This window comes from Pinus tabuliformis, chromosome 1_1 (assembly GCF_031772625.1).
Source record: "Pinus tabuliformis cultivar Carrire ecotype Pingquan chromosome 1_1, CPIR1, whole genome shotgun sequence".
Lineage (NCBI taxonomy): Eukaryota > Viridiplantae > Streptophyta > Pinopsida > Pinales > Pinaceae > Pinus > Pinus tabuliformis.
In genome coordinates, this window is record NC_142297.1 from 479,551,449 (window position 1) to 479,570,289 (window position 18,841).

An 18,841-nucleotide genomic window follows, 5' to 3' on the forward strand; every position below is an offset into this window, starting at 1 on the left:
GGGTATGTTTTGATGTCTGATATAGATGCGGAGTTATAAGTTAGAATTTGCAGATCTGTACGCGGGTTGGTTTTGGTAAAAGAGTGTATACACGCAGGTTGGGTTCATCCAAGTAGCGTATATAATGTGAAGTATGATATTTGAAGATGGAGTTAGATCTGGTTGTTGTTATGTTGTCTGGTTGTTGTTGACAGGGTTACAGTGATTGAAAATTGGGTGTTTCAGTGATTGATGATGCAAGTTGTACTACAATGGTGATTGTCTTATGGATCTAGTATGAAAATGTATGAAACGTGGTCCCGGGAAGATCGTAGGCCGGCACCTACGTACTGGTAAACATATCAGTAGTACAAGAGCCAGGGGGTTGTAGCTCCCTTCCAGGAGCAGCTGGAAAACGAGTGAAGGTTGTAGCCTTCTGTAGGGTTGGCACCTACGTACTAGTAAATGGATCGGCTAGTACAAGAGCTATGAGGGTTGTAGCCCTCTGCAGGTTGTAGCCTGCGTGCTGGTAAAGGACTGCACCAGTACATTGTAAAAGAAGTTTCTTATTAAAGGAAGATAGAAACAAATTGCAGCAGGTGGTTTTCACCCACATTGGGTTTCCACCTTATATCATGGTGTTCATGTGTGTGGCTTTTGTGTGATGATCTGTTCTGTTATACTGCACCTGTTTACTGTTAATATGGTTAATAATGTTCTGATGCATTTACTGAAGATAAGCTAACTGAATCATAAGATTTCTGGATATACGCTAGTTGCTTTAGACACAGTAGCGTGTACACGCGGGTTCACTTAACTGAAGTAGCGTATATGTTTCTGAGTATGAAATTGAAAAGTTTTATCTGATCTGATAATACTGATTCACCCCCCCCCTCTCAGTATTATTTCCAACAATTGGTATCAGAGCAGGTCCTTCAGAGAAGCTTGATCGCTTGAAGGAGATTCGTAGAACAATGGGGAAGAAAGCACGTCAGAAGAAGAAGACAGCTCAAAGGAACAATGACAACCTGCCGTTGAGTGGAAGCAAGAATTCAGATCCTGAATCACCTCAGAATGAAGATGGACAAACAAATGAAGCATCAGATCAAACCATAGATCAACAATATCTACCTAGCAAAAAGGAGAACACCCTAAAAGAAGAAACCATCAGATTAGAAGATCTGTTGGAATGTGCCTCCAGAATTCGACAAATGCTGCTAGCACTAAATAAAGAGCAAGAAAACGAGATCCTCAAACTAAGGCATCAACTGGATGAAGGAAGGAAAGCTGAAGAGACCTTGAAGAAGCAATGTCTGGAAAAAGAAGAACAACATCAAGTTGAGGTAAAAATCTTGAAAAGTAAATTAGAAGAAAAAGATAATCTATTACGATTTCAAGATAGTACTAAGATCTTGGATGATATTCTTAGTAGTCAAAGGTCCCCTGCTATCAAAACTGGTCTTGGTTTTCATGAGTCTATTGAAGGTGAATCTGGTTCACAAAGTAAGACAAGAATCTCTAATGCAAAATTTGAAAGGCTCTACAAGGAGATGAAAGGACAACCCCATCAACAATCAAGGAAAGAGACTCCTCAAAGAAAATCTTTTACTCCTCCCATGAATAATGTTGAATGTTATGTATGTCATAATCTTGGACATGTTGCAGCCATATGTAGAAGAAGAAGGTTTCAAGACCATCATGCAGAAAGATCATCACATTCAAAGTACTTTAATGGATATTGCTTTTCTTGCAATATGTTTGGCAACAAAGCTGCTAATTGCTATAAGAGGAATATGAAACATGTAAGATGCTATGCATGTAACAGGTTTGGACATAAAGCAAGAGATTGCAGGAACAAAGCTCATGATAAGAAGAAATCATCAACATGCTTGAAGATATGGAAGAAGAAGGAAGTTCAGTCAGAAAAATATGGCACAGCACAGGGTACTCAGCACAGCAGAGACATAACAGACTCAGGGGGAGCTGAAGGTGTAAAACTTCAGAGTTCTAATTCTCATACGCAAGTTTCATGAAGGAAAGCCGCGTATATACGCGAGTTTCACACTGCAAAGTCGCGTATATGTCAGTTTGTGAAAAAGCAGTGGGGACAGACTCAGAAAAGGGGTCTGATATGATCCAGTCCAGTATATGCTCTATTGGTTAACAGTTACAGTCTGCTGAGGATGTCTGGAAATGTCTTGATACTTGCTCAGGGGGAGCATATTCTTCAAATAATGCATTGTTGGCATTATGGTTAGAAGTTGTTGATAAAGTCTATGAAGCTAAATGATACATCTTGCTGTTTGATCAAAGGAATGGTATTGCAGGCTGATGCTTATGGTACAGATCATGATACTGCTGGTGGCTTTCATAAGTCTTGGTCTAGATATTTCATCACTATGTCTTTTGTGATATCTCTTTTATGATGTCAAGGTCATGTAACGACCTATGTTGGTTTCCCCACTATGCCTGGGATGAATGATGTAATGTTCATGTCTTATCATGAGTAAACTCTTAATGTATCTCCACATCGTTAGGTGGATGAGTCAATATTGGTATATCCCCACTAGGTTGGGTGATGAATGTATGAATTGAGTCTTTTGGTGATAGGAAGGTCTTCTATGATGCATAAGTCTTTGTTCTTCTTGAAGAACATCTTTTGCAGATCTTTCCTACAGTCAAGGGGAGCATGAACAACACAATTCAACAAGAGCAGGATGGATAGATTGGTACACTTTGGCATACACAAAGGGGGAGCACATTTGGAGATTTCAGCAGGTACTCAGGGGGAGTATGGACAACAGAAGATATACCAAAGAAGAGAATATCTTGGTCCGCCCTTTGCCCTTGATGTCAAAGGGGGAGAGTGACTTGGTGTGGTGGTTGCCATCAAGTCCAAAGGGGGAGATTGTTGGCATTATGATACAAGTGTTGTCCTTGATGGCAACTCACTCAGAGACAGGTACAAGTGATGGCAACTTAATCAGAGGACAAATCTTAGTACAGCAGGCCAAGAAAGTTCATACACGCAGGTTCATTAAGCCCAAGTCGCGTATACACGCTGGTTCACTATATACCAAGTCGCGTGTACGCAGGCTCACAATATACCAAGTAGGGTATACACGCAGTTTCATGAACGGAAAAGAGCGTACATGTCGGAAAGCTTACTTTTGGTCCGTGGTAGTTAGTCCTTGGAATTTGTGCCTATGGTTTTGGACCATGGAGTCTCGACAGACGTGTTGATCCCTAGTATTGAGTTGATGGTATTGGGTTACTATGGTTTTGGACCATGGTATTGTGAAGGGCCTAAAGCTATATAAGGAGAAAGATCATTAGGCCAGAAGGTGTAGCAAGAGTGTGTGAGTGATGAAGATCTGAGAAAGTGTAAGATCCAAGTGCTGGTTATGGGTTGGTGATCTGAACCAAGGTTTCACTCATGTGGAGGATGACGAATGATGAAACGAGATCTCAAGGCTTGGAATGATTATCTTCATATGGTATGACTGTGGATAGATTAGATCTATTGACGCATGTTTATTGTTATGATCTGGGTATGTTTTGATGTCTGATATAGATGCGGAGTTATAAGTTAGAATTTGCAGATCTGTACGCGGGTTGGTTTTGGTAAAAGAGCGTATACATGCAGGTTGGGTTCATCCAAGTAGCGTATACAATGTGAAGTATGATATTTGAAGATGGAGTTGGATCTGGTTGTTGTTATGTTGTCTGGTTGTTGTTGACAGGGTTACAGTGATTCAAAATTGGGTGTTTCAGTGATTGATGATGCAAGTTTTACTACAATGGTGATTGTCTAATGGATCTAGTATGAAAATGTATGAAACGTGGTCCCGGGAAGATCGTAGGCCGGCACCTACGTACTGGTAAACATATCAGCAGTACAAGAGCCAGGGGGTTGTAGCTCCCTTCCAGGAGCAGCTGGAAAACGAGTGAAGGTTGTAGCCTTCTGTAGGGTTGGCACCTACGTACTAGTAAATGGATCGGCTAGTACAAGAGCTATGAGGGTTGTAGCCCTCTGTAGGTTGTAGCCTGCGTGCTGGTAAAGGACTGCACCAGTACATTGTAAAAGAAGTTTCTTATTAAAGGAAGATAGAAACAAATTGCAACAGGTGGTTTTCACCCACATTGGGTTTCCACCTTATATCATGGTGTTCATGTGTGTGGCTTTTGTGTGATGATCTGTTCTGTTATACTGAACCTGTTTACTGTTAATATGGTTAATAATGTTCTGATGCATTTACTGAAGATAAGCTAACTGAATCATAAGATTTCTGGATATACGCTAGTTGCTTTAGACACAGTAGCGTGTACACGTGGGTTCACTTAACTGAAGTAGCGTATATGTTTCTGAGTATGAAATTGAAAAGTTTTATCTGATCTGATAATACTGATTCACCCCCCCCTCTCAGTATTATTTCCAACAATGAAAAAACATGATTGCAATTGAAATTGATGTATTTCACATTTTTCTTGTAGGTCCATCGAAAGTATGCAACATGGGTACTCCTTGGACTCAAAATTAAATTATGAATCCAACGAGTTCTCCCACTCAAAATTTGAGTAAAATCGTAGAGAGATACGTTAAAAATACTTTTTGAAAAAGTAGTTTTTTCTTTTTTCCCTCCAAAACTTAATGAGGTAATCTAATATTACTTTATTATTTCCACTATTATTTTATAATATTCCTTAGGAGTCCCATTTTAAACCTCAAAATTTCTCTAATGAACTTGGCTTTGAATTTGTCAATGTTGCCATCTGCAGCATGCTTGATCTTGTAGATCCAACAAGAACCAACCATTGCCCTATCCAACGGTCTAGGCACCACCTCCCAAACATCGTTCTACATGATGAAGTTGTAATCTTCCATCATAACATCCCGCCGCACTTGATGTTGTGTAGCCTCTTCATAGATGGAAGGCACTATCAATGAGACGACTCATCCTTGTAGCCTGAATATCTCTTTGGTGGTTTCTTGTTCCTGGTGCTCAATTTAGGAGCTCCTACAAACTCCCATGCATCTCTCAACGTCTGAAGCACCTCTCGATTCCTTCTCCCACCTGTAGTGGGTGGAGCTTCAAGCTCTTGCTCTGCATTTTGTGAATCCTCTTCAACACTTGTACATGTTCTCATACTAGTCACTATTCTGGTACTTGTGCCCTACACTTGAGATTGTTGTTCAAGCCTTGGAGCTTTTGCTTGTAAACCTTGATCAATTGTTGGCAACTCATGAGATCTCCTGAAGGCTTTCTCCTCCTGAAACTTAATGTCTCATCTCACGATGAGCTTCCAAGTCCCTGGAATATAGATCCTGTATGCCTTGGATGTTTCGTTGTAACCAATGAAATACCCCTTCTCTACAGTTGAATCTAGCTTGGTGTGGTTCTTGGCAGGAACATGACAATAAGCAATACTAGAAAAAATATTGAAATGATTGACTTCTAGCTCCTTCCCTATAAATGCCTCCTCAAGTTCATTTTTCCCAACACCTTATGTGGGACCCTATTCTGAATGTAAAATGCTATGCCACATGAATTTTCCCAAAGATATCTAGGCATGTCCTGATCATATAACATGGCCCTTATTACTCCAACTATGGTTTTGTTCTTTTGTTTTGTAACCCCATTTTGCTGCGGGTTGTATGGAGTCATCCACTCTCTCCTAATTCCTTCCTTGGCTCAAAACTCCTTGAAGGCTTTTTCGATGTACTCGCCTCCATTATTTGTCTGAAGTACCTTATCTTATTTTTTGTCAAGTTTTCCACAAGAGCCTTAAACTCTTGGAAGCGATTGAAGACTTCATCTCTTGTCTTCAAGAAGTATATCCAGGTCTTCCTGGAGAATTCATCAATGAAGGTCATGAATATTCATAACCTCTGAAAGATCGTGTGGATAATGGACCACAAATATTAGAATATATCAAATCTAACACACCCTTGGCTCTATACTCACTTCTTGGAAACACTGCTTTTGAAAACTTTCCAAGTACGCACCCTCTACATACGTCATCATGTTCTATACTCACATTTGAAGTACCTGTCACGGTCTCTTTGAGCAACTTAAGGGCTCCATGATGGATATGACCCATCCTCCTATGCCACAACTCTCCTATATCTCTGCTATTACTGCTGCTAACCAATGCCTTCGGAGTATCAAACTGTAACTTGTACAACTTGTTGCTTGTTACCCCAATCTTCCAATCTTGGTGTTTCAAATATACCTTCTGTTGTTGAAAGTATACATCATGTTACTGCTCAAACTAACAGGGGTCCTGGATGGAGATCCTATAGGGGCAACTGCTAGGTCAAGAGCAACAATGGAACAATAGCCCACTATCACCTCAGCTAAAGCTCCCTACTCTTTACAGACTTTCACCGATGGGAGGAGACCTAGTATGAAGGGAATCACTAGATAAATGAGTCAACAAAGGGAGAAAGAGTGATTCCTAAAGGCTATTCACAAGAGAGACTCAAATTGTGGTTTGCTTGCTTGAAAAGCAAGGTGTAAGGCTCTCTAAGAAGTGCCAAAGGGATTTCAAGGGCTAGGATTTTCAAATTAGACTTGTAATGGAGGGGCCTAGTCCAAGAAATCTTTGTGGAAACTTGGATTCCAAGTGGTCTTTGTGAATTTGTCTTTAAGAGGTTGGAGGACCACGCAGGACCAAGTGGACCCACAATTAGGTCAAGGGGTTGGAGTTGATCAACGAAGGGTATGCTTAACCTAAATGAGGAGGAGAAGGAGATCAAAGGATGATTTTCAACAATCTTAATGCAATGATCTCAATGAGGTTACTAGCCAAGGGAATCAAAGGGCAAGATTCAATCTCGGAGCTAGGGCTTGAAATATATCAAGATCCAATCATCGGAATGGCTTCAAATTTCGAAGGCTCCTTAGAGACACAACAACGCAATGGAGGCTAGGAGATCGAATTTTTTTGATGGGCAGTTTGTGAGAAATATGATGCTCTAGGTCCCGTATAGAGGCTTGGCCTAGAAGAAAGAGAAAGAGGTGATTAAAGGTAAGCTTTATGGTGATCACCTATGGAGGACCAGTGCCTAATCCTTTGGGAGAAATGGAGTCAAGAAGATTCCAATGTTTGGGATGGTTTCACTTCATCAAGGAGGCCTTTAGAACAATTTCGCATGGAAATTAGGGCATGGGACAATTGCTTGAAGGTCTTTATACTTCAATGTGCGATGTGATGACATATCAAGGTAACATTTCAACAAAATTATCTCTAGGAACATTCACTTACTCAAAAATGGCCCATGACATGATGCAACGCTAATAAAAGACAAATTTCCACTCTTTCACACAAGAAAAGTAGCAAATTTCAGGCTAGTATAGCGAAATTCCCCAACAACATGCATGTGACATAAGAAAATGATAAAATAGCATTAAAAGAGCACTTGCATGTGAGAACAAGTATATCCAATCATCATCATATGCCAATATAGAAGCACCAAGACGAAAGCGAAGAGATCCAAACATCAAAATTCATCCATCCATTCAATTTCGTCCTCCAAAAATAATAGCGAAAATCTCTTAAGAGAGAATGATCCAATCCAAGTCATGATGAGATAATGAATCAACTCATCATCTATTTATACAAATGCCTAATGAATTCGATTTAGATAATTTTTGCCTAATTAGCTGCTAGAATAAAATAATGTGCAAAATAATAATACATTTGGTGACAAGCCCACCAAGTAGCTCAATAATACATGAATAAGCCTCTCAAGAGGGTCGAATGATCATCAAATGAGTTGTTGGGACTTTGAGGAGGCGTGATGAAGTCCAAAGTGTGCCATGATGAAGAAAAAGACTCCAAAAATAGTGGACAAGGGGTTGGCCCCTTGTTATCCAATGAAGAACTTGTGGTGCTACCAAGTGGGTGTGGGGGCACAGGGACAACCTCACGGGTCTCCAAATGGGTTAAATATGCTTGTAGACCATCTGTAAGGGCTCGAGTGATGACATAAACCATCCATTTGCAGTGGGGGCATCTTGGAGCATCCGCCAAGTGTATGGTGCAACTGTGGAGCTGACTGGGCATGGTGGACTGTGTGCATCATCCTCATCCGAAAGGTGGAACACGAGCAGTCAATGAACACTGCTGGGGATTCATGAAGTATTGTCTGCTATGGTGGAGGCCCATGGCTCTCAATGCTCACACTACAAGTGTTAATGTGGCCCTATGGAAGACTAGGACCCCATATAAGGAGACCAAGACCTAAATGAAGACACACTTGCAATCTTGCATAAGATCCAATGCATCTCCTTGCCCTCCAATACAAAAAATCATTAGAATAATCAAGTAATAATGCTTACAAGTTATGGGATCAATGGGGCACTTCATGGTGACATGCCCTTCCATAGTGGGCTTTGGCAAGTATAAGTGTTTCCAAGCTCAAAAGGGGGTTAGCCAAGGACCTTATTAGGTGGTTTTAACCTCTAAAGGGGATGGCATGTCCATAGTTCATCCTTTAAGAGGTAGGTGGCAAATGATATAATGATGGAATGGAGTGGAGATCAGGGGAAACATCCAAATCACATGTCAAGGTACATTGGGTAGTTATAACAAGGGAAGCCCATACCTAGGTATATGAATGTAGGAGGGAGAAATTCGTGGTACATGAGTTACCTAGACCTTTGTTTTTCTACCCTTCTTCATATGCCTTTTGCCTTTGATTGATTTTTCTTCTTCATAATTGCTCAGGGCTCCAGGGAATGGAGAGCATGATGTGCAATATGTAGCAGTGGATACCCCCTTGAGGTGGGGCAGTTCATCGCCCACCAAGGGTTGGGACAATCATGGGTTTCTAGGGCCCATAGGAACCAAGGTGATGGCCATGCATAAGGGGTAGAGCTCATGTTTGGCTTTTGCCCACGTGCTAAATTTGTATGTCCCGACCATCTTTTGCATTTTGTGGTACATTTCGTGTTGAGAGTGGCCAAATGATGCTTTTTACTTTCTTTTTAGCTGCATCAACCTTCGAGGCATCGTTCTAAGCCCAACCCAATATGTGGACAAGGGAAGGGGGAGGCTAACCCTATGTGGACCCAAACTCAAGTGAATAGATGTGGACCCAGATGGGAAAAGAGATGAATGGGGCTCAAATAAGTGGAAAGGGAGTAATGTAGGTGGTATCGAGAGGCGGGATCATGCAACCAAAATCAAGATTTCCCATGTAGTTCCAGACCTAAAGCTAACGGCCAGTAAAGTAGATCCCATGGGACTGGGATACCAGGGTAACCACGAAATCAAGCAATGGAGACAAGAATACAAACTTAACCAACTCTTTCTGTTGAATCCCCCACCAATTCATGCCCAAAAGTGCCCATGACAAGTAAGGAAAACTACTCAACTATACTAATGAAAAGTCATATCTTCGAGGTCAGAAGGCCCACCTTCAAACATGCATTCATAACAGATGGGTGAGGGACCACATGGTTGGCTCCGGTGGCGGAGAAAATGGCACATTGAGCTATCTGGGGGCTATAAGGGGCTGCTGGTTGCTGACTGATGACCATCTAGGAGAAAATATTTCTCCTATATATACTACTCACGAGTGGTGGGTAACATCTGGCTCCAACTGGGACATGAGCTATCGGGCAAGTGGGTGAAGCTACTCAAACGGGAGGTCACGAGAACAATCTCTTGTTACCGTAGCCCTGTTACCTGCACATATCAAAGAGTAAACACACGAGGCAACATGTTTCTATGGTGTCTTATGATCACCCATGCTTAGTGTTAGGCTGTAAAATCAATTGGAAAATAAAAATATGCAAATTTAATCTAAATGCAGGTAATCTACCACGAGAAATATCATATGATGTTAGTTCTAATGCAAAAATCAGTGTGCAATGCATCCTACTCCAACATGCATATGGTACAATAGCAAGTTCCCTCGGGGTAATACTCTTTCAGGAACTATTCATTCATGGGAAGGGGCACAGATTCTCCATCAGGAGTTTCTAAATGGTATGAGTTTATTCTTGCCATGTCAACTATCTTGAACGGGCCTACCCATAGGTTGTCCCATTTCTTGTGCATGCTAGGCTTCTCCCTTCTTTTGTCCCACAGGAGAACAAGGTCACCAGGTTTGAAGGCTGTGCTTTATGTGTGTTTGTTGAAAGCAATTTTCATTTTATCATGACTACGACCAAACTGGTCAAGGGCTTTCCTCCTATTTTCGTCGCCCTCAATTATTTGGTCAATACAGGATTGTATAGCATCTTGCTGATCGGGGAAAGCTTTTAGACACTCAAGGATGGTCAACCAGAGTTGGATAGGCAATTTGGCCTCAGAACCATAGACTAATTAGAATGGGCTAAAACTAGTGGAGGCCTTGACAGTTGTCTGATCGGTTCAGAGGGAATACTTGATCTTTCTATCGCAATCTCTCTTATGATCACCAATAGTTCTTTTGATAATTTTTATGAGGTTTTTGTTGCTCGGCTCAACTTGGCCAATTCCTTGAGGATAATAGGTAGATGAATGTGACAATATTATACTATATTTTTTACACAGGGATGTTAGAGCCATGGAGTCAAAATCTTTAGCATTGTTAGTCATGATTTTGGCAGGAACACTGAACCTGGTAATAATTTGATCCTCGAGGAAATCCATAACTACTTGATCAGTTGGTTTCTTGGTTGGTATGGCCTCAACCTATTTAGTGAATTAGTCAGTAGCCGTGAGAATCCACTTGTACCCTTGGCTTGAATTATCTTTGAACTCCCTAATAAAATCTAAGCCCCATTGTTGGAAGGGCACGTCCACGACTACATTTCTTAAGGGCATGGCAGCAAGATATTGCTTTCCAGCAAACAATTGGCATGTTTGCTGTCGTTTCACAAAGTTCAATGTATTAGAGAAGATGGTGGGCCAATAGTAACCATTTGTCAAGATCTTGTGAGTAATAGTTCGGGCAGCGTAGTGTCCCCCACAAAACCCAGCATGGAATTCCTTCATTAGCTTCTCAGACTCTTCCTTATGCACTGGAGGATTACCCCATCAAGACTCATCCATCCAAGCCCATCTTGGGTTAGACAGAACTTAGATGCTTTTAAACTTAGGGCTCTTCTCTTGTGGTCAACTAGGAGAGGAAGGGTAGATAAGTTGCACAAGTAATAAACAATATCCTTATACCAATCATCTTCTTCAAGTTCAATAGAAGTGGCACATAGATTCTCTTCTTCTCCTTCCCTAATGGCTTCGTTTTTGCTTTCGGTTAACATCTCAGCCAAACCTTGTCCCTTGATGACTTTCTTGGGATGGATGTCAAGGTCATATTCCTGGATTTTGGATACCCATTTTCCCCTGGATCCAAGGCAATCAGTTTGTGACAGCACATCTCTTATAGCGGGATAAGGGACATATGCATATATTTTGTTTTACCCCACATGAACTCTAAAATATTTGAGAGACTCGACAAAGGCGTATGCTTGTTTTGTAGTGATCATGTATCTTGTCTTTGCATCACATAGCGGTTTGCTCGTAAAGTTTATGGGCCTTTCTCTCCCTTCATCGTCCTTTTGCATAAGTATGTTAGTGATAGTATCTTTAGAGGCAAAAGAATAGATGATAAAACCTTTGGTGTAGTCAGGGCTAACAAGAATAGGGGTAGAGGCGATCCTTTCTTTGATTCCATTGAAGGCTCTATTTGTTGTATGATTTCATATGTAGGGAGTGTCCTTCTTTAGGAGATCATTCATGGGCTTAATGATTTTGGCAAAGTTTGGTATAAATCTTCTTACAAAATTGATCTTGCCGAAGAAAGATCTTAGAGTACTTTGGTCTTTGGGAGGAGGGATATTATTGATTGTTTGGATTCTTTCGGGGTCAATACTAATCCCATCCTTGGAGACCACGTGCCTAAGCAATTTACCTCTGTCAACACCAAAGATTGATTTCTTAGGATTGAGAGATATGATGCATTGTCTACATTTCTCAAATACCTTCCTCAGGTGTTTGCAATGGTCTCTCCTCTCTTTGGAAGCAACAATCAAGTCATCTTGATAAATTTCCATGATTTTTCCAATGAGATCCCTGAAGGCGAAATCCATGGCCCTTTGAAAGGTAGATCCAACCTTAAGGAGACCAAAGGGCATTCTAAGGTACATGTATGTTCCCCGTGGTGAAGTGAAGGTAGTTTTCAGGCGATCTTCCTCTCTTACATTGACTTGATTATATCTAGAGAAACCATCCAAAAATGACATCATTTGAGACCCAGTTATTCTTTGCAAGAGGTTATCCACATTGGGCAAGGGGTAATTATCCTTAGAGCACACACGATTGAGATCCCTAAAGTCAATACACATTCTAATGTTACCTGTCTTTTTGCAAGTGATCACAAGGTTGGAAATCGAGGATGAGAGTCATATGGGGGTAATGATTCCTACGCCAACCATCTTTTGGAGCTCTTCTTTGACTTGGGGTGTAAGTTTGGGATTTATTCGTCTCAACTTTTGCTTGACAGGTTTTGCCCCTTCTTTGAGAGGAATGGTATGCTGAATGATCTTGGGGCTATAGGCCTTTAAATCATTGTAAGACCAAGCGAAAACATCCTTGGATTCTCTTAACAATTTTTCGAGTTCATTTCTTTCCTCTTTGGATAAATTTTTCCCAATTTTGATTATATGGGGAGCGGATTCGGATCCTAGGTTGAGGTCCAATGAATCAGGTGACTCTTGGTTATCATGCTTGGTAATGCTAATGTCATTCCTATCGAAATGTTGCTCATTGATTATATCCTTATCTCTCTTAAGGGGTTCTTCATGGTCTTGAAGGAAATTGTTTATGTCTTGGTCGTCTTCAAAAATAGGTTAGCGGTCTTCGTAATCAGGGATAGAGGGTCTATGAATTGTATCAATTATACATTTCCCTCTCTTTGAGATTTCACTACAAATGTTTGAGGAAGTGGATGCGGCTATGGATAAAGCATTGGCCACGTTGTTTAAGCATCGGATTAGAGCTCGGAAAGATAATTCCTTAAAGCCCTTAATCATGTAAATGATCCTTTCTCTATAAGGCTTCAACTTCTCATCTTTTGTATCAAAAGTTCCCTTATTTGCAAGATAACTAGGTCATAATCACCTATTATGAGTAATTGTTAAATTTTCCTTGATTGGGCTGCTTCAAGTCCCAATAATAGGGCTTCATATTCGACAATATTATTGGTGCAAGTGAATTGGAGTCTTATGGCAAATAGTAGATATCTTCAAATGGGGATATGATGAAAATACCTGCCCCTGCCCCAGATTTAGAGTGGGCTCCATAAAAATACATTACCCAAAGTGCAGGAGGAGGTGGGGTATTAATGTGTTCATGTTTGAAGATCCTCCATTCCCCAAGCTCATTGTTTTCTTCTTCTAAGTCGTTGTCAGGCTCTTGAGAGGAGGTGATCATGGGGGCAGAAAACTCAGGTCTAGGGATGGATACATAGGAGTTTTCCTTCCAAAGGAGGTATATAGTGGAGCCATCTTCATTAATTGACAAGTTTAAATCCTCAACTAGTTGTTTAGACACAATCATCCCCCATGTAGGGTTCATTTTGACTATGACTATGTTCATGGTGAATTCCTTCTCAGGATATGTATGAAAAGATGCCCTCTTTCCTTCCACTATTCCACATACCCTAAGCTCATCACAATTTAGAATTAGTTTGCTAGAACATTCCTTCGAGAGGTTGATTCCAAGCTTCTTCATAATACTTAAGGACATGATGTGAATTGGACTCACGGAATTTAGAATACAATTCCTCAAGGTATGGCCATTTATCCCAAGGGTAATATAGAAGGGGTCATTTATGTTGAAAGCTAACCTTAGAGGAATTCTCATAGCGAGATCAGGAGGTTCCTTCTTATAGCCTTTTTTTGTTATTTTTCTATTCTTGTGTAGAGGGTCATCTTCATGAGGGCAGACTTCTTCGCCACTTGAAGGAGGGTTGTCTTCTTCAACTTGTAGCATGTTGATGGAAGTTTGCCTCATGGCTTGATCAAGATCAAAAATGATATTTTGAGCTTGGAAGAGACTTGAGGGGTTCTTATTTCTAGCATCAAAAGCCAATATTCCTATGAAGGCATTGAAGTAAGCGGGAGGGCCGAAGTAAGTGGCTAGGGCCACCTCTTTTGGGGGATCTAGTCCTTGGGGAAAAGAATGAATGATCTTAAACAAAGTCATTCGGTAGAAATCACATGAGAGAATTTTTTGGTCTTATTGAACCTTTGATTGAATTCGACAATGGTTTCACCATTACTTCTTTCACTGGACAAGAGATCTCTGTATAATTGAACTATATCCTTTTTATGGAACCATCCCTTTTCGAATACTTGAACAAATTCTTCTAATGAAGAGATAGAGGATGGGGGAAGAGATAGATACCATACTCAGGCCTTTCCTATTAAGGTCGTGGCAAAGGTGATCATATGGTTAAAGTCGTTGTAAGATGCATCATATGTTTGATATTCAAACTTTAGGAGATGCTCTTGAGGATCTTCCTCCTCGGTGAACTTGGGCCTATTAGGATTTTCAGGCAAGGAACTAAAAAGGGCCCCAATCATATTAGAAAGGTTGAGAGGAATGAAAAACTTGTGTTTTTGTTTCAATCTGTTAATCCTCCTATCAAAGAATGAAATGTGGGGTCCTTCATCATTTCTTTGATGATAGGTTACGGTTTCGGGGTCTTCCATTCTAAGAAAGAAGTTGTGGAGTCGTCAAAGGAATATTACAAATGTCGTCAATGAATCAATTCCTTAATGATTCACTAGGGAGGTAGACTTGCTTTCTCCCCGACAATGACGCTAAAATGTTACCGCTCAAACTAGCAAGGGTCCTAGAAGGAGATCCTAGAGGGGCAACTGTTAGGTCAAGGGCAACAATGGAGCAATAGCCCACTGTCACCTCAGCTAAAGCTCCCTACTCTTTATGGACTTTCATCGATGGGAGGAGACTTAGTATGAATGGAATCACTAGATAAATGAGTCAATAAAGGGAGAAAGAGTGATTCCTAAAGGCCTATTCACAAGAGAGACTCAAATTGTTGTTTGCTTGCTTGAAAAGCAAGGTGTAAGGCTCTCTAATAATGGTCAAGGGGATTTCAAGGGCCAGGGTTTGCAAATTAGACTTGTAATGGAGGTCTAGTCCAAGAAATCTTTGTGGAAACTTGGATTCCAAGTGGTCTTTGTGAATTTATCTTTAAGAGGTTGCGGGACCACACGGGACCAAGTGGACTCACAATTAGGTCAAGGGGGTGGAGTTGATGAATCAAGGGTATGCTTGACCTAATTGAGGAGGAGAAGGAGATCAAACGAGGATTTTCAACAATTTAAATGCAATGATATGAGGTTACTAGCCAAGGGAATCAAAGGGCAAGATTCAATCTCAGAGGTAGGGCTTGAAATATCTCAAGGTCCCACTGTCGGAATGGCTTCAAATTTTGAGGGCTCTTAGGAGACACAACAACATAGTAGAGGCTAGGAGATCGAATTTTTTTGATGGGCAGTTTGTAAGAAATATGATGCCCTAGGTCCCCTATAAAGGCTAGGCCTAGAAGAAAGAGAGAGAGATGATAAAAGGTAAGCTTTATGGTGATCACCTATGGAGGACTAGTGCCTAATCCTTTGGGAGAAATGGAGTCAAGAAGATGCCTTTGTTTGGGATGGTTTCACTTCATCAAGGAGGCCTCTAGAACAATTTCGCATCGCAATTAAGGCATGGGACAATTGCTTCAAGGTCTATATACTTCAGTGTGAAATATGTGATGACTTATCAAGATAAAATTTCAACAAAATATCTCTAGGAACATTCACTTATTCAAATATGGCCCATGACATGATGCAATGCTAATAAAAGACAAATTTCCACTCTTTCACACAAGAAAAGCATCAAATTTCAGCATAGTATAGCGAAATTCCCCATCAACGTGCATGCGACATAAGAAAATGATAAAATAGCATTAAAAGAGAACTTACATGTGAGAACAAGTATATCCAATCATCATCATATGCCAATGTAGAAGCTCCAAAACAAAAACGAAGAGATCCATCCATCCAATTTAGTCCTCCAAAAAGAATAGCGAAAATCTCTTAAGAGAGAATGATCCAATCCAAGTCATGATGAGATAATGAATTAACTAATCATCTATTTATACAATGCCTAATGAATTCGATTTAGCTAATTTTGGCCTAATTAGCCCTTAGAATAAAATAATGTGCAAAATAACAATACATTTGGTGACAAACCCACCAAATAGCTCAATATTGCGTGAATAAACCTCTCAAGAGGGTCAAATGATCATCAAAGTGAGTCGTTGGGCCTTTGAGGAGGCCTTGTGAAGTCCAAAGGGTGCCATGATGAAGAAAAGGTCTCCAAACATAGTGGACAAGGGGTTAGCCCCTTGTTATCTAATCAAGAACCTGTGGCGCTCCCAAGTGGGTGTGGGGGCACAGGGACAACCTCATGGGTCTCCAAATGGGTCAAATATGCTTGTAGACCATCTATAAGGGTTGGAGTGATGACATAAACCATCCATCTGTAGTGGGGGCATCCTGGAAGCATCCACCAAGTGTATGGTGCAACTATGGAGCCGGTTGGGCATGGTGGACCAGGTGCATCATCCTCATCTGAAAGGTGGAACACAAGCAATCAATGAACATTGTTGGGGATCCATGAACTGTTGTCTATTATGGTGGAGGCCCATGGTTCTTAACGCTCACCCTACAAGTGCCAATGTGGCCCTCTCGAAGACTAGAACCTCGTATAGGGAGACCAAGCCCTAAATGATGACTCACCTGCGATCCTGCATGAGATCCAATGCATCCTCTTTCCCTCCAATACAACAAATCATTAGAATAATCAAGTAATAATGCTTACAAGTTATGGGATGAATGGGCTACTTCATGGTGGCATGCCCTTCCATAGTGGGCTTTAGGAAGTACAAGTGTCTCCAAGCTCAAAAGGGGGTTAGCCATGGACCCTATTAGGTGGTTTCAACCTCTAAAGGGGATGACTTGTCCATAGTACATCCTTTAAGGGGTAGGTGGCAAATGATAATGATGGAATGGAGTGGAGACCAAGGGAAACATCCAGACCACATGTCAAGGTATATTGGGTAGCTATAATAAGGGAAGCCCACAAGTGGGTATATGAATGTAGGAGGGAGAAATTTGTTGTACATGAGTTATCCTGACTTTTGTTTTTTTCACCCTTCTTCATATGCCTTTTGCCTTTGATTGATTTTTCTTCTTAATAATTGCTCGAGGCTCCAGGGGACAGAGAGAATGATGTTTAATATGTAGAAGTGGACACCCCTTTGAGGTGGGGAAGTTCGTCGCCCACCAGGGGTTGGGACAATCATGGGTTCCTTAATGATGGAGGGGGCTCATCTAGGGCCCATAGGAACCAGGGTGATGGCCATGCATAAGGGGTAGAGCTCATGTTCAACTTTTGCCCACATGCTACATTTGTATGTCCTGACCATGTTTTGCATTTTGTGGTACATTTCCTATTAAGAGTGTCCAAATTATGATTTTTACTTTCTTTTTAGCTGCATCAACCTCCAGGGCATCATATCAGGCCCAACCCAAGGTGTGGACAAGGGGAGGAGGAGGCTAACCCTATGTGGACCCAGATGGGAAAAGAGATGAATGGGGCTCAAATAAGTGGAAAGGGAGTAATGTTTTTGGTATCAATAGGCGAGACCATGCAACCAAAATCGGGATTTCCCATGTAATGTCGACCCTAAAGCTAATGGACAGTAAAGGAGATCCCACAGGACTAGGATACCAGGGTAACCACGAAATTGGGAAATGGAGACAATAATACAAACCTAACCAAATCTTTCCACCGAATCCCCCCACCAATTCATGCCCAAAAGTGCCCGTGACAAGTAAGGAAAACTACTCAACTATACTAATGAAAAGTCACACCTTCGGGGTCAGAAGGCCCACCTTCAAACATGCATTCATACCAGATGGGCGAGGGACCACATGGCTGGCTTAGGTGGCCGTGAAAATGATACATTGAGCTATCTGGGGGCTATTGGCTGCTGACTGAGGACCATCTAGGATAAATTTTTTCTCCTATATATATTACCCACAAGTGGTGGATAACACATAATACCCCTAATCTTGAAGCGCAGAAACTAAAATCAAGTTCATTCCCATACCTGGCATGTGCAACACATTCGCAACATGGATATTGTTACCTAACTCCCTCTGAAATGTGACTGTCCCCATCCCATCTAGAGTACACTTGGACTTGTTGCCATTTGTCTTTGGAAGCATATCTCCTATGCTTTGTAGCTAGATAAATATTCTCTAACTCCTGTCATGTGACGTGATGCCCCACTATAAATGTATTAGAATCTTGCGGTGGTCCAGCTAGATAGGCAAGCTATAAGGGCGAACTCATCCTCAAGTCTTGAATACAGTTCATCAATGTATGCTGACGCTGTTGTTTGCTGCTGCTACTTCTTTTCACCCTTCTTTTTGTTCGAATACTAATGGACATAGTGTCTTAGTTGATGACAGTTGAAACACTTGATTTTACTCAAGTCCGTCTTTTTATTGTCTTCCTTAGAATTAGACCCTTTACTTGAGCCTTTCTTTGGTTTTCCCTTTCCTACGAGAGCAACATTCTCGTCATCCTCACCTTCTGGCCTTTACTGCTACCTCCACTGACAAGGCTCAACCTAAGCTCTTCCTTAGTGAAATCGCTCCAAAGATGATCCCAACCAAGCAAGTCTTGTCGTCCATTAATTACTTGGAAAATGACATCTCACTACTTTGAGAACCCATTCAATGCAATTCTCAGGCTCATCATCATCTATTTTCTCTCTGAC

The 18,841-nt window shown here is 41.1% G+C and overlaps 1 protein-coding gene across 1 annotated transcript in view; it reads left to right on the plus strand.

Annotated features, from left to right (window-relative positions):
- The window catches only part of LOC149213830 (uncharacterized), a 100,993-nt gene that overhangs the window by 30,859 nt on the left and 51,293 nt on the right, over nucleotides 1-18,841 (plus strand). The window lies entirely within an intron of this gene.